The sequence below is a fragment of the Lissotriton vulgaris genome, chromosome 5 (genome assembly GCF_964263255.1).
Source record: "Lissotriton vulgaris chromosome 5, aLisVul1.2, whole genome shotgun sequence".
Taxonomy (NCBI): domain Eukaryota; kingdom Metazoa; phylum Chordata; class Amphibia; order Caudata; family Salamandridae; genus Lissotriton; species Lissotriton vulgaris.
Genome location: NC_141693.1, coordinates 1,536,274,888 through 1,536,290,202, shown reverse-complemented (window position 1 = coordinate 1,536,290,202; position 15,315 = coordinate 1,536,274,888).

Below are 15,315 nucleotides of genomic sequence, written 5' to 3'. Positions count from 1 at the left end.
GTTGTAACTAATTTTGCAACAATGAAAGCACTTAGCAAGTGCAAAAGATCACTAATCAGGAAGCACTAAGGAAGCAGGTGCCAGCTAAAAAAATATTCTGTGACACATTAATCAGCCCCAAATTAATTCAGGTCACTTGAGGCAGGGAAGGTGTGCTTTGCTTTGCCACAATAATGTACACTGGACAACCAGAGGGTGCTGTGATGAAACAGAGGGTGGCATGGGTGAGCCAGAGGGTGGCATGTGGTGACAGAGGGTGGCAGTGATGAAGAAGAGTGTCCCAAACAGGCTGGACACGTAGAAACAACAAGTTTGCAAAACTTGCGACCCGACAGGTAAGTTCGCGTTTGCGAAATTGTACAAAAACCCTCGTGACCTGGCAGAAACCCGCGCGAACACAAAAAAAAAATCCTCAAATTCGCGAGAATTCGCGGATTTTGCGTATTGCGAGTTCGCAAATCCACAAAATTCGCGAACGCGAGATTCGCAAAATTCGCCCTTGCTTAATCGCGACACACATGATCGTTGTCACGCCATGATTTTAACACAGTAGCCTCTGAGGATGGGGTTTATTACCCTGAAACGCGTCAGGTGAACACAAATAAAAGGTCTCCTGCAGGAGGTTTGACGATAAGCACCGGATGGTGGAGGCACTGCTGAGTGCTCCTCCAAGCTAGTGGGTAATTGGGAGTGAATAGGTAGTTATAGTTAGGATTTTTTTCAATGCAAAATCCCAAAATTCTATTGTGAATAACTTTGGCGTCGGTTGACGAATCTGCCTGAAAATTTCCTCAAATTTGCCTCGTCGAGCCCGGTCCTTCCCTGAAAGTTTGGGGGGGATTCATCAAGCGGGGGCCGAGATAAAAAGGGGGTCCCAAAATGCGTTTTCTCAATGTTCATTTCCATAGGGCAGTCAACCTCACTTTTAGCCCGAACGGCTGAATGGATTTCCACCAAACTTGGCAAAATTGTAGGGACTTGCTATGACCTTTGCTATGTCTCAAGATATGTTCTCCAGTGGATTTTGAGTAATTTAGGTTCCAAAAAATATATATATCTATGGCAGCGCCCCGGTACGCGCCCCGGGGAGCGCACCGGGCGCGCCACGTGACTTGCGCACGGAAAGCTGATTGGCTCTCGGGTGTCTGTAAACATTCGAAACAGTCCGAGACACAAGAGGTGGCCAAAACAAAGGGGGAAATGACCATAAGGGGGCAGGGTAGACCATCCTGACCCCCTAGGTTTGATGTGGGGGCTATAATAGGACCCGCGGGGCAAAAAAAAAAAGATTTTTTTTCGTTTTGCGCAGGGGAGCGCCCGGTACGCGCACCGGGGAGTGCACCAGGGAGCGTACCATGGGGAAAAAAGAATGACAGACTTTTCAAAAATTGTATGTTTATAAATTGTTCTGTTTGTTGTTTTTTTTATTTTTATTAAGTACCAACATGTAGGTACCAATGCAGAATCTAAAATTTAATATATACCGTCTCCTTTGTAGATATCTTGCATGTTGTTACAGAAGTTATTGCGGTATATGGAATTCATACCATAGTCTGTCAGGAAAGCAGACACAACATGGAGGCAGGAGATGATAAAGAGATGTTAAATACACATTGGAGATAATATAGTGGGAGAAAGGAAGTAACTATGAGCAAACTTACTATGTAACACAAAAAAGTTACACAGTATACTATAAGTCTCACTTAATATTATAAACATTTTGGAACTACTTGATGAATTACATATAAAAATGAATAATGTCTCGAACAATTTTTGATTAATAAATATAAATTTATTTTTCTGATTCTTTTTCAAAATGTAATAAAACTTCTAACAATATATTGTCTGGAATCTCCTCATTTTCATTCTGTGATTCTATTGATTCCACACACTGAACTAATTGATGGTCCAGAGACTCATCCATAAAATCAAAGTTATCATTCTCAGCAATTTTTTCTTCAGGGTTGTTGTCCAAAACAATTTCAAAAGAAATATTCTGCTCTTCTTCCATTTTTTTGCTGTAAATTGCACAAAAAAGAAATATATCAGTAGAGATAGGGTACTGTTGGGTTTAAGTTCAGACAGGTACTTGTGAGTTTTTTACAGTGAAGTTATCTTTGGGCAGTGTATGGTTTCAGGCAGGAAGTAGAACTATTAAAAGGTGCCTGTGATGAAGTAAATTCATAATTATACCAGGAAGCCTAACTCAATTCATAAATATAACAGAGAAGCCTATCTCAATCTCTAACTCTTACAGAGGGACAGTATATAACTATCTGAAAACGTTTTCCTAAATTAATTTAAAGTGCATAACATAGTTCTCCTTTCAAATTAACAACTTACCTATTTCAAAGTAGCTGAAGTTTTCTTTCGAAATTCTTTCCAAATGTACCTTAGGTAGTGTTAGTCAAAATGGCTGTGTTTCCCTCTCATTTTTCATATATATTCATGTACTTAACCAATCAAATGTCAGCACATAAAAGTACAAAATGTAAGTAACATTTTAATTGGTTAAAAATTCAAACAGTTTCATATGTGTTTTTGTCATGTAATTTACCTCAGGATATTTAGACAGGGCTACAGCCCAAATGGCTCAATGGAATACCACCAAATGTGGGTAAATGGTGGGGACTGCTATGTAGTAGGCCCTATTCTATATTTGGTGTAAGTGTCTCCAGTGTTTTTTATGTAAATTACTTTCCCACATTTTTTTGGGGAGCGCTTACCGGTGCGCGCCCCGGTACGCGCACAGGGAACGCTACGGAAGTCCGCCATTTTGTGTTTCTGTAGAATTGAGACACAAGATGGAGGACAAACATTGTTGAGAATGGGTAGAAGGGGGCACGGTCGACACTTTCTGACCCTCTAGGTTTTCTGAGGGGGTTTAGGAGGCCCATTTATGTCCCCTCCCCAAAAAACATTGTAAAATGTTTTGCGGGGTGAGCGCCCGGTACACGCACCGGGAAGCGTACCGGGGAGCGTACTCTGGTGTAAAATAGTGAAAAAAGTTAGAAAAAGAAAATCATTATGAGTGATCAGAGGTAGGGTAGCCCTGAAAAGAGCTTTTGGGTTCTGTGGCGGATTTAAGTACCCGCAAGTAGGTTCCAATGCACAGTCTTAAATTGAGGAGAAATATTCAATTCCCCTCATCTGAGAAGTGCACACCATCTCCTCTGTAGATGTCTTGCATGTTGTAACGCAAGTTATTGTTGTATATTGAACCCATTCCATAGTCTCTCATGTAAGCAGAAACAGATTTATTCCCATGTTTCCGTGCTTTCTCAAATAATGAACAAAATTGGTTGGACCAGTTCCATTTCTGTCTTTGGCATATATTGGAATATACCAAGGCAGTTTGTGGAAAAAGTGTCATCAATCGATCAAAGGTGTCCTTTAAAAGCATTTCCAGACCAACACCAGTCATAGTGCCCAAGTAATTTCCACCACAGTGCACTATTGAGAGGTCAGGGTTTGGCAGATGCAAAAAGGTTTTCACCAATGGTATCAATTGGTGACATCTCAATCCTCTCTGGCCAATCCACTTGATTTCCACATTTGATAAATCAAGGTTGTGAAAATGTCTGCTAGCTGCATGCCTTTGAGCCAAGTGGATGTAGATATGTCCAATAATCCACACAGAATACATGATGAGAGAAGCTTCTGGTGCAGTCAGATGAAGTGTGGGAATGAAACGGCAGTTGGAACAGTAGGAGTTTACAAAAAAATAATTGTGGAGTTTCTCTGCTCTTGAATCACAAGCAATGATTGGTGGATTCAGATAGTTGAAAACTGAAAGTTAGGGTGCATGGTTGTGTTATGTGAAAGAAGCAATTTGAATGGTTAAGAAAAAGTCACTAAAAGAAATAATGCCCTGGATAAGCTGGTGTATTGAGAGGTCAAACATTCTTGCTGACTTAATTTGCAACATTGTAGAATACACTTTTGAACCTGAGAGTTCACTTAAGAGGGAGTTGCTATGGTAACAGATAGAAAGGTCTGAGAGGGGGAAGGGTGTTGGTTTGAAAAAAGTGAGGGAAGAGTTTTGATTGGTTGAAATGAGGCTTATGTGTGTAGAATTAGAGGTTTTCTCTGCCAGTCTTGGTTTCAGTGTATTGAGTGCACACCTTTTGCTCTGCTAAAGATAAATTGGTGTGTGTGTCTGACACTGTTCTCAATCTCCCAAAGCATTTGTAAAGGTAAGTAATGAGTCATTTAATTTAGATAGAGACTTGTTTGCTCTATGGAGAAGATTTGGAAGCAGATAGTGAAGTTTCAGTAGTAAAATTGAATGCTTGTACATAGGACGTGTGCTGTGTTTGTAAAAAGTTATTTAAAAAATGATTTTGGGGTAAATGGATGGCTTATATTTTTGAGAAGAAATTAATAGTGTTTGCCTCATTAAATAAATATATTTGAACCTTTTAGAATGATGTCACTTGCATTACCTCAGATTTGGAAGCAAATTGAGATTCTTTCTTATTGGTTTGTAGCATGTTTTTTGGAAATGCTTGCTATGAACATTTGCAAGATAGGGGATTTGTATTTTGTGAAACAATGAGGTTTCAGTAGTGAAATTGAATGCTTATACATAGGTACTGTGTTGTGTTTCTTAAATGTTATTCCAAAAACGATTTTGGGGCAAATCAATGGTATTTACATTTGGGTGTTATTTATGATTGCTTTGTGGCGCCGGTGCTTCACTTTTAACATGGGAAAAAAGTGACGCACCGGTGGCGCAAGGCCTTCATAAATAAGGTTCTGAGTTTCTTTGCTGTTGATTTCTGTCTTGCTTTTTGATAATGCTTGCTATGAACATTTGCAAGATAGAGGATTTCTATTTTGTGAAACAGTGAGGTTTTAGTAGTGAAATTGAATGCTTGTACATAGGTCCTGCGCTGTGTTTCTAAAATGTTATTCAAAAAACGAGTTTGGGGGCAAATCAATGGAATTTACATTTGGGCCTTTTTAATGATTGCCTTGTGGTGCCGGTGCGTGACTTTTAACATGGGAAAAAAGTGACACACCGGTGGCGCAAGGCCTTCATAAATAAGGCCCTGAGTTTCTTTGCTGTTGGTTTCTGTCTTGCTTTTTGATAATGCTTGCTATGAACATTTGCAAGATAGGGGATTTGTATTTTGTAAAACAGTGAGGTTTCAGTAGTGAAATTGAATGCTTGTACATAGGTCCTGTGCTGTGTTTCTTAAATGTTATTCCAAAAACGATTTTGGTGGCAAATCAATGCTATTTACATTTGGACCTTATTTATGATTGCCTTGTTTCGCCGGTGCGTCACTTTTAACATGGGAAAAAAGTGACACACCGGTGGCGCAAGGCCTTCATAAATAAGGCCCTGAGTTTCTTTGCCGTTGGTTTGTGTCTTGCTTTTTGATAATGCTTGCTATGAACATTTGCAAGATAGGGCATTTGTATTTTGTGAAACAGTGAGGTTTCAGTAGTGAAATTGAATGCTTGTACATAGGTCCTGCGCTGTGTTTCTTAAATGTTGTTCCAAAAAAGATCTTGGGGGCAAATCAATGGTATTTACATTTGGGCCTTATTTATGATTGCCTTGTGGCGCCGGTGCGTCACTTTTAACATGGGACAAAAGTGACGCAGCGGTGGCGCAAGGCCTTCATAAATAAGGCCCTGAGTTTCTTTGCTGTTGGTTTGTGTCTTGCTTTTTGATAATGCTTGCTATGAACATTTTCATATGGCTGAGATACCCGCCACCCCCTCTCAACACAATCCCCAAGGGTGGGAAACCGGAAACGGTTCTGAACTTTTGGAAGGCGGGAGGGAGTGACCCTCCCGGCCGTATTTATTAAAATATGAAACAAAATCAAAACATTAAAATAACAGTTTCATATTATGTACAATTTCATTTCCACATTACGATGTTTGGCTAACCTTAACAGATCTCTAATACAAAGGTTCTCCTAGCCAAACTAACATCCTACAAAAACATTTGACTTGAAATTGTACATCCTAACGTTAAGGGCCAACGGCAAGGTCGTAACCGGTGTCAGATCCCTAAACCAGAAATACCACCCTCACTTGTGAGGGGACCAACCGCACAGAGGCGTACCTCAAGTGCATCTACCAATTTCCCTTGGACTTGACGGGGGCCCCAATGCACTCGACGCCATTTAACGGTCGTCCGAGGACTCGTGTGAGGTGTCTAAGAGGTAGCGTAAACCCCCTCCCGAACCCCACACAACTTACCCATCTGCCGTCGCAGATGTCCTGGCCCCGGGAAATTCCCCAGGAGGGCCCGTAGCCCCTCCTATCCAGGAAGGGGCCTTGACCACCTTTCCTTTCCTTCCGGCGGCCTATCCTTAGACGGGACCGCCTCCCCGTTGAGGGGCCAATGGCCACCTCCCCCGAGCGCTCCCATCCGTAATGGGTGACGCCCCCCCATAGGGATCTTCCAATTACTGCTCACCGATCATGACCTTACCGCCCGACAATAAATACGACAAATCTACCTACATTCCTAAATTACAAAACAAGTATAAATTATTACAAGCATGATTACTGATCAACACTAGTGCAAAATACTTTATTTGCAAAAACATACTGAAAGTGACCATCTTTATTGCATATTCAAAAAATATCACAACAATCATCACAACCTGCAAGAAAATAGAGTTACCACATCAAAACTTTATTCAAAACAACTAGCTGTCCTCAGGGGCTGGTGGGTGGGTCAAAATTGGCTCTTCGTTCCGTCTCGAGCTCACGTGCAGCGGGAGGTGCAGCTTCAGAGCACAGGAAAAAGAGGATGCTTTCTTGGCTTGTTGCTCCTTTTATCCGTCTTCAGGGCGGGCGTAAACCCGCCCCCGATTGCCTCCGAGGGCGTGGCCAGTCGCGTCAGTGTCTAGGACAACCCACTCCAGGGCGGGAAAAAGGCGCGCCCCGGCAACGCCGCTTCGGGCATACCAGCCGAGACTCACCTTCTGCCCAAGATGGCTTCCCGGGGGATCGTGGTACTCCACCATACGTTCGGGGGGACCGAATGGTCGCCCCTTTCCATATGGCTGAGATACCCGCCACCCCCTCTCAACACAATCCCCAAGGATGGGAAACCGGAAACGGTTCTGAACTTTTGGAAGGCGGGAGGGAGTGACCCTCCCGGCCGTATTTATTAAAATATGAAACAAAATCAAAACATTAAAATAACAGTTTCATATTATGTACAATTTCATTTCCACATTACGATGTTTGGCTAACCTTAACAGATCTCTAATACAAAGGTTCTCCTAGCCGAACTAACATCCTACAAAAACATTTGACTTGAAATTGTACATCCTAACGTTAAGGGCCAACGGCAAGGTCGTAACCGGTGTCAGATCCCTAAACCAGAAATACCACCCTCACTTGTGAGGGGACCAACCGCACAGAGGCGTACCTCAAGTGCATCTACCAATTTCCCTTGGACTTGACGGGGGCCCCAATGCACTCGACGCCATTTAACGGTCGTCCGAGGACTCGTGTGAGGTGTCTAAGAGGTAGCGTAAACCCCCTCCCGAACCCCACACAACTTACCCATCTGCCGTCGCAGATGTCCTGGCCCCGGGAAATTCCCCAGGAGGGCCCGTAGCCCCTCCTATCCAGGAAGGGGCCTTGACCACCTTTCCTTTCCTTCCGGCGGCCTATCCTTAGACGGGACCGCCTCCCCGTTGAGGGGCCAATGGCCACCTCCCCCGAGCGCTCCCATCCGTAATGGGTGACGCCCCCCCATAGGGATCTTCCAATTACTGCTCACCGATCATGACCTTACCGCCACAGGCCGGATAGTTGACCGGCTATCCGGACCCCCCACAACCACTCCTGCCTAAAGGTCATGTTATAAACTTTTTAACCAAGCTATGAGGTCTCCTATGAGTAACTCATTCCCCACCCGGGACAAATGAACACCATCCCCCAAATACATACTGTCCCCTTTGATACAACCATGCGAAACAGAATGCAGTGTACTTGAATGAAACAATCTACTCACTTTGTTATTTATTTTCCTTACTGAATGATTCAGAGCAGAAACCGAAATAGCCCCCCGCCACACTTTTCGTGGGATCATATGGGACCATGCAATTGTGCACCCTGGAACTCTTCTTGCCAACCAACTTACTGTGGAAAGCATTGCCTCAAGAAGAAGTCGTCTACCAGTGGCCACCAAATCGTTGCCCCCAAGATGGACTATGATTATAGACGGCGGTGACCTTGTCCGCCCTAACAAACCCTCAAAAAAGGATTGAAACTGGTCAATACAGAGCCCGCCCTTTCCGTAGAAAGACACACTGTACCCGTATTCCCCAGCTACGTGAATCATGTCACCTGCTTTGAATACGTCCGCGGCACGCCTCACGTATGAGTGGCCCATGACCCACACCTCCTTTTTCACAGCCGGTGATGTCAGACCGCTGGTCCCCAGGTGTCGGGTCGACTGCACAGTCCGCCCCGCCTCGTAGGCTTGCGCAACTGAAAAACCAAACAAAACAAGAAGCGTGAGTACATCATTATAGCTTCACAACATGTGCAACCGCACATACCTTTTATAACAGTTCGAGGACCAACGCCCCACACGTTTTACTTCTTCTACACTCAGACCCCTGGCTGTAGCCTCTGTAGCAGCCCCTATCCGAAAGGAATGGGTCCCAAACTCGCCGGGGTTCAAGCCCGCGGCCGAAATCGACATCGCAAGCACCCGCTGGAACTGAAACCTCGTCAGTGGGGTGGCGTCAGCGTGTCTCAACAAGGTCCCCCCCCATGATGCCATCCTTTGCGCTAAATATTCCTCTACGCAAACCACAGGGCACATGGAAGACCCGGGAATCCTTTGTATGATTATGCAGTCCCCAATCGCACCCTGATCGGTCTTGGACCTGACAAACGAGACAGTCATCGTCTCCCCCTTGACCTGAATGTGCTCTCGGCACAGTCCCCCCATCGTATCCTGCTTGTTCCTTGCCACTAGTTCGCTTACCCGCATAGCCCCATGGAATGCTAGCGCAAAAGCGGCTCGGAATAACACCGTTTCATACTGTGATGAACACGTTGCAGGGAGTACGGATAATAACAGGGCCAACCTATCCAGACCTATCGGGTGCCTCTCATCTACTCTGCGACCCTCAAGGCGTTGCCACCCACGTAGCGCTTTCTGCACCACGAAAGACGCTGTTGGGTCCTGGATCCCATGAGCCCTTGCCATAAAGGAAATGGCGGCCCGATGCCTCTGGGCCGTAGCTACTGATTTGCCTGCCTGATGTAAAGACAGCAAAAATTTTACGACAAGCTCCTCCTGGCCCCAAAGCTCCCCCCTAGCAGAACCCAAAAAGGACCAATAGGAACGGAACGCCCCTTCGTATGCCTTCCTTGTCCTGGGTGCTAAACTCTCTCCCACGAGGTTTTGTAGTTCGGGGCACCGAGAGACCAGAGAGCTTCGGGAAAGGGTGCTGCCACCGGGTCCGCTGTGGGCAGAAAACCCCAAAAAGCCTGCATACGGAAACGAGAAAGCGCATCAGCCGCTTGGTTCAGTACCCCCGGGACATGTCTTGCCCTAAAGAGCACATTCAACTGCATGCACAATAACACAATTTCTTTAAGCAGTCTCAGCATCCATTTGCAACGTGCTGCCTGACTATTGATACTCTCAACCACGGTCATGTTGTCAGACCAAAACACCACAGAATGATCCCGGAACCCCTCAGGCCAAGTTTTCAAGGCCACCAAAATAGGGAAAAGCTCGAGAAAAGCAATGTTCTTCGTCAATCCGCACTCATGCCACCATGACGGCCATTTTTGGGCCGACCATTGTGTGCCGAATATGGCACCAAAACCTACACTCCCCGCCGAGTCTGTCCACAGCCCCAGCTCCTCAGAGGACACCGCCGGTTTGTTCCAGACAATTCGACCATTGAAATCCGCCAGAAATGCCAACCAAATGCGCATGTCCTGGCGAACCTCTGCCGAGAGCCTCGTGCGGTGATGACCCTCCTTCAGGCTGACCATGGCTTGTGCAATCGAGCGGGAAAAGGGGCGGGCCATCGGCATTACTCTCAGGGCAAAATTTAACTGGCCCACCACTTGTTGCAATTGATGCAGTTTTACCTTAATCTCACCAATACATATTTCAAGGGATGCCCTGAATTTTAACACCTTTTCTTTTGGTAATCGAAAACAACCCTCTACCGAGTCGAGCTCGATCCCCAGAAACTCGAGGGAAGTCGAGGGACCCACGATCTTACCTGGCGCCAATGGCACACCAAATTGGTTCATTAAGACACAAAATTCATTTAAAGCCTGTCCACATTCTGGATCCCCGGCTGCCCCCAGGAACAGAAAATCATCGAGATAATGCATAGCATGTCGAAAACCCGTCTTCTTTGTGAAGACCCATTGCAGAAAACAACTGAACTTTTCAAAATAGGCACAAGATATGGAACATCCCATTGGCATACACCTGTCCATGTAATAGCGACCCTGAAACCTGAAACCAAGGAGACGCTGATCGTCTGGGTGTACCGGGAGCAACCGGAACGCTGACTCGATGTCTGACTTTGCCATCAGCGCCCCGGGCCCCAGGCGATTCAACATGGCGACGGCCTCATCGAAAGATGCGTACCGCACCGAACACACTTCCGGGTCTATCGCATCATTCACGGAACGACCACGTGGGGCTGACAAGTTATGTATCAGCCGAAACTCACCCGGGTCCTTCTTGGGGACCACCCCTAGAGGGGAACAAACAAAATTAGCAACCGGTGGCAAATCAAATGGACCGGCGACACGACCTCGAGTCACCTCCTTCCCAATCTTTACCTGTACCACAGCCGTATGCTGCACGACCGATAGTTGATTCTTACAGTTTGCTACACCCTGAAAATCCCCCACAGGGATACGGAAACCATATGTAAACCCGTTTCGCAACACCCCAGCGGAAGCATGATCCGGGTATTCGCTGAGCCAAGGAATCATTGCCATGGTATCAATCGGGGTAGGTAAAGGCGCCCCTCTGACTATTTCAGACCTGTTTGGCGCTCCCCTTACCACCGTTATCACCCGTTTTGGCTCTGCACATGGACTCGGGATGGGATGGCTGCCCACACCCCCCACATTCATGTCTGAACTTGCATGACCCCTGGGGCCTCGTACATTTACCTCTGTTAAAATTCCAACAAATCCCCCTTTTACCTGCCTTGCCACTCGGCTTCGAGTGGTACTCGTTACCTGCACCCGTCCGAAAGGGTGTCCCAGAGTATTGGCGGGAAGATTCACCCCCGCTACTCCCTGACAATGGCACTTTTAACATTCCTGTACTCTCCATTTTTTGCCATGACACGGAGTCGTAACAATCCCAAGTCAGAACTGGGTCGTGTTCCTTAGCTTTTCTAAAAATATTGTCATAGCAGAACCACTGATTGCCCCCATACGCTACGGAATACTCCATGATACGTGATTGATAAATAGGCAACTCGGGCCTGCGCTCGCCCATGATGGAAGTAAAAATGCCCCACGCTCTGCCCCAAGTACCAATGTTTTCGTCAACCTTAAAGGCGGCCATTTTTGCGCGCCAAACACTCGGATGCATGAGCTCCTTTTGGCTCTTAACATGCTCCATCTCGTAGTGGTCGGTAAGCAAAGAAAATATATTAACATATTTATTCGCCCAAATCTTTTCCTTAATTTCCAGTGGAACATGCTGAGCCACCTTCTCCCTTCGTGAAGGTACAGACCCCTCCCCCGCGATCGGCAATGGCCGCTTACCTGAACCAGAAGCTGCAACAGAAGATGGTGCCTTCACAGCCTCCCTAGATTCCCGCAGTTGTCTCAATACTGCCCGGGCGTCGTCAGCCGTGGTGCCCTCGCTATCTTTTCCCAACCACGCTGCCAATTGTGCCGCTAACTCGGGAGGCATATCTTCCCCGGTCACGGGGGTGACCACCACGGGGATCGGATTCCCCTCCTTCGGCACCGGGGTTGGCTCCTCAAGTGGGGTATCGGGAACCGGGGTATCCCCCCCAAGCGCCCCCCTTCTGGACCTCTTGCCTCTCCCCCCGGGGACTACTCCCGGCAAAGGCCGTTTCGGTCCTCCCTTCCTGTTCTTAGCCGCCATCTGCTTCTTCAAATCGGCTACCTCCTTCATGAGCATGCGGAGCATCTGATCGGTACTGACCCGCTTTCCGACTTTCTTGGGCATTCTCAGACGGGATATCTGTAAGACAAAAAGAAAGATTACAACGCTCAAAATTGGCTCTTCGTTCCGTCTCGAGCTCACGTGCAGCGGGGAGGTGCAGCTTCAGAGCACAGGAACAAGAGGATGCTTTCTTGGCTTGTTGCTCCTTTTATCCGTCTTCAGGGCGGGCGTAAACCCGCCCCCGCCTGCCTCCGAGGGCGTGCGTCAGTGTCTAGGACAACCCACTCCAGGGCGGGAAAAAGGCGCGCCCCGGCTACGCCGCTTCGGGCATACCAGCCGAGACTCGCCTTCCGCCCAAGATGGCTTCCCGGGGGGATCGTGGTACTCCACCATACGTTCGGGGGGACCGAATGGTCGCCCCTTTCCAAGATAGGGGGATTTGTATTTTGTGAAACAGTGAGGTTTCAGTAGTGCAATTGAATGCTTGTACATAGGTCCTGTGCTGTGTTTCTAAAATGTTATTCCAAAAACGATTTTGGGGGCAAATCAATGGTATTTACATTTGGGCCTTATTTATCATTGCCTTGTGGCGCCGGTGCGTCACTTTTAACATGGGACAAAAGTAACGCACTTGTGGCGCAAGGCCTTCATAAATAAGGCCCTGATTTTCTTTGCTGTTGGTTTGTGTCTTGCCTTTTGATAATGCTTGCTATGAACATGTGCAAGATAGGGGATTTGTATTTTGTGAATCAGTGAGGTTTCAGTAGTGAAATTGAATGCTTGTACATAGGTCCTGAGCTGTGTTTCTTAAATGTTATTCCAAAAACGATTTTGGGGGCAAATCAATGGTATTTACATTTGGGCCTTATTTATGATTGCCTTGTGGTGCCGGTGCGTCACTTTTAACATGGGAAAAAAGTGACGCACTGGTGGTGCAAGGCCTTCATAAATAAGGCCCTGAGTTTCTTTGCTGTTGGTTTGTGTCTTGCTTTTTGATAATGCTTGCTATGAAAATTTGCAAGATAGAGGATTTGTATTTTGTGAAACAGTGAGGTTTCAGTAGTGAAATTGAATGCTTGTACATAGGTCCTACGCTGTGTTTCTAAAATGTTATTCAAAAAACGATTTTGGTGGTAAATCAATGGTATTTACATTTGGACCTTATTTATGATTGCCTTGTGGCGCCGGTGCATCACTTTTAACATGGGAAAAAAGTGACGCACCAGTGGCGCTAGGCCTTCATAAATAAGGCCCTGAGTTTCTTTGCTGTTGGTTTCTGTCTTGCTTTTTGATAATGCTTGCTATGAACATTTGCAAGATAGAGGATCTGTATTTTGTGAAACAGTGAGGTTTCAGTAGTGAAATTGAATGCTAGTACATAGGTCCTGCGCTGTGTTTCTAAAATGTTATTCAAAAAACGATTTTGGGGGCAAATCAATGGTATTTACATTTGGGCCTTATTTATGATTGCCTTGTGGCGCCGGTGCGTCACTTTTAACATGGGAAAGAAGTGACGCACCAGTGGCGCAAGGCCTTCATAAATAAGGCCCTGAGTTTCTTTGCTGTTGGTTTCTGTCTTGCTTTTTGATAATGCTTGTTATGAACATTTGCAAGATAGGGAATTTGTATTTTGTGAAACAGTGAGGTTTCAGTAGTGAAATTGAATGCTTGTACTTAGGTCCTGCACTGTGTTTCTAAAATGTTATTCAAAAAACGATTTTGGTAGCAAATCAATGGTATTTACATTTCGGCCTTATTTATGATTGCCTTGTGGCGCCGGTGCGTCACTTTTAACATGGGAAAAAAGTGACGCACCGGTGGCGCAAGGCCTTCATAAATAAGGCCCTGATTTTCTTTGCTGTTGGTTTGTGTCTTGTTTTTGATAATGCTTGCTATGAACATTTGCAAGATAGGGGATTTGTATTTTGTAAAACAGTGAGGTTTCAGTAGTGAAATTGAATGCTTGTACATAGGTCCTGTGCTGTGTTTCTTAAATGTTATTCCAAAAACGATTTTGGTGGCAAATCAATGCTATTTACATTTGGACCTTATTTATGATTGCCTTGTTTCGCCGGTGCGTCACTTTTAACATGGGAAAAAAGTGACACACCGGTGGCGCAAGGCCTTCATAAATAAGGCCCTGAGTTTCTTTGCTGTTGGTTTCTGTCTTGCTTTTTGATAATGCTTGCTATGAACATTTGCAAGATAGGGTATTTGTATTTTGTGAAGCAGTGAGGTTTGAGTAGTGAAATTGAAGGCTTGTACATAGGTCCTGTGCTGTGTTTCTAAAACGATAATTTCTCTATGCTGCAAAATGTTTTAACCAAGCATTATCCAAAAATATGAGTAATATGAGGAAACATAGATGACATGATTGTGAAATGTGTTAATATATTTCTTGAATCATGCAGATACTATCTAATCAACCTTTTTCTTTGTAATATTCTAGCCTTGAGATACTCTCTATTACACCTTTTGTCTGTTTTATACCGTCTCTCTTTCTCTTTCTGACTTTTTTTCTCTCTTCCTGTTACACCCTCTGTCTGTCCTATTTCTTGTAACATCCTGTCTCTGATTTACTTCCTCTTACACCCTCTCAGAAATTTACTCTCTGTCTCTTCCTTTACAGGCTCTCTCTGTTTTAGTCTCTTTTACAACCTTTTCTCTTCTAACACCCTCTCTTTGTGTTAGTTCCTGTTACACCCTTTCTCTGTTTTATACCCTGTTACATCCTTTTTCTGATTTACTCCCTTTTTTTGACTGACTCCCTTTCCCTATTACATCCTTTTTCTGTCTTTCAACATATTATACACTCTCTTTGTCTGAGTCCTTTTGTATGTTTTACTCCCTTTACCTGTTTCTTTGTCTGAGTCTCTCTGTGTTTTTGTGTTACTCCCTCTAGCTGTTTTTCTTTGTCTTACTCCTAGTTATATAGTTGCTGTGGTATAAACTTAGATATGTTGCAAATTAGTTGTTATATTGTTTGCTTATTGTGATTGCTTTGTTGTTTGCTAATAGTGGTCTATAATGTGTTATTTTTTTCTTTACCACAGATTGAAATCAACATTTAAAAAGTAAGCAAAAATGCAGTGAAGGCAAAGGAGAAGAAAAAATACCATACGGAAAAAAACAAAATTAGCAATGGAAGTAAAGGAATCCTCTACAACAAGTACTTCATAAAA